Raw genomic sequence first — 2,136 nt, 5'->3', positions numbered from 1 at the left:
GAGAGGAAGACGGCGACATCACCCTCGAGGCTATTCCCGCGGTGGGTGCTCTTCTTGATCTGGACGAGACATCCTTCGAAGCGTTTGGCGTTGCCTTGAAGGCAGGCAATTTAGCCGAGGTGGTCATTATACGACCAAACGAGGAGATTAATTCGCCGTCGCTTCTGGATGAAGGTGTCCTGGAGGACACTAAAAGGGTGCTGAACGCATCAAAGACTCGCCGTCGGTCCTACCTCCGGACCGAAGTGTGCGTCATGAGATTGACCTGGTTCTCGGGACCCAAATACTGCGTAACACGCCAATGGCCCCTGTCAAAGGATCAGTGCGAACGTCATTGACGCCTTCTTTCATGCAAAGTACGTGGCAGAATGGTGCGTGAGAGCAAGTCTCCCCATTCGACACCCACGTTTTATGTCCGGAAGCCGACCGGTAAGTGGCGTATCGTTTACGCTTACAACAACTCAACGCTGCCACCATTCCGGCACAAACGCCAGTTCCTAGAATGGATAATTTTCAAAACAATATGGTCGGCTGTACAAAGTACTGCGCCCTCGACTTGGTCGATGGTTATTACCAATTACTCATGAGAGCGAGTGTTATTCTGCTGACAGCGGTGAGTACTCCGAGTTGGATGCTCTAGGAGTGGCTAGTGATGCCCCAGGGGCTGTCAAATGCATTAGCAACATTAATCGTATTGTGACGCAGCTGTTCAGGGCTCCACCGGGCGTATGCGTAGACATAGTCCGACGACATCTTCGTCCACAGTCATGCGGGGCACGGGAGGACATGTGGAAAACCACATCGTTCATTTGAGAGTGGTGATCGAGTGCATGGCACGAATAAGCTGTGTGCTAAAGCCGATATATGCATCTTTGGCGCGGAAGAAATTTCCTTTTCAGGTTGCTTCATTGGAAAGCGTGGCCTTCGAGCAAATCCCGATAAGGTCAAGGCCACTGTGGAATGGCCGGTTACAAAGAACCAAAAGGACTTGCGCAAGTGGCTTGGCCTCGCCAATTAGTTACACAAGTATAGCGCAAATTATGGGGAAATGGCACGGCCATTTTCTTTTCTCCTTAAAAAGGATAAGGAATGGTGTTTGAACAGCGTGCATCGGGAGGATTTTGACAGGGTCAAAGACAGCCTCCTTAACGCACCAATATTGGCGCTGCCAGATTCCGATCGTGCTTTTCGTGTTGTCATTGACGATTCGGACTTTGCTTTCGGGTGTACACTGCTGCAAGCAGACGCCGAAGGGCGAAATCGGGTGATCGCATTCGAATCCCGCCAGCTTAAGTCTTCAAAGAGGAACTATCCAGTCCATGACAAAGAATTGCTTGCGATGAATTATGTGCTTGTCAAGTTTAGGGTGCACCTGCTTGGCTCATACCCGTTTGTTATCTACACAGATCATGCGTCATTACGCACTGCGACTCTATCGCCTCATCTCTCGCAGAGGATGATCAGGTGAATCTCATTCGTTGCAGAATATGAATTCGAGGTGAAGTATATGCCAGGAGAGCAGAATGCTTTGGCTGATGCGTTGTCACGCAAACCGGACAATAAGCTGGCTCATATCACGACGGTGACGTCGTCAGTGACAGATTTTTGATCCGCGTCGCATACGCGGGTGATGATATGTGTCTAGCGCTGCGACAGGCTCTAAGGAGTAAGGAAGTTTGGAGTATTGGACTGGAAATTGTCGGCGCGTTTGCGCGCATGATGACACCGATATTTATTGAATAACGGGTTGCTGTATTAAACCACCGATTCAACGGATACACCACAAATTGTGGTTCCTCATGATAAGGATTTAAACACCGTATCCTTTATGAGGCCCACGACACCCCACTCAGTGTTTATTCCGGACGTGAGAAGATGTACAGCTCGGTGCGTTGCCACTATTGGTGTCTAAAGCTGTACAAGTAAACGAGCACCTATGTGTGCATGTGTGAGACGTGTCAGAAGGTGATACTCTCTCAGACTGCGGCGGCGCCGCTGGCCAGTGGACCGGTACCCACCGGGTTTTGGCAGTCCATGAGTATGGACTTTGTGTTTGGCCTGCCGAAGGACTCGGCATGCAACACGGCTGTCGTAGCCTTCGTCGACTGTTTGGGCAAAATGGTTCATCTTGCGGTG

This window comes from Plasmopara halstedii, assembly GCF_900000015.1.
Source record: "Plasmopara halstedii genome assembly, contig: Scaffold_816, whole genome shotgun sequence".
NCBI lineage: Eukaryota > Oomycota > Peronosporomycetes > Peronosporales > Peronosporaceae > Plasmopara > Plasmopara halstedii.
This window is presented reverse-complemented; position numbering follows the sequence as displayed.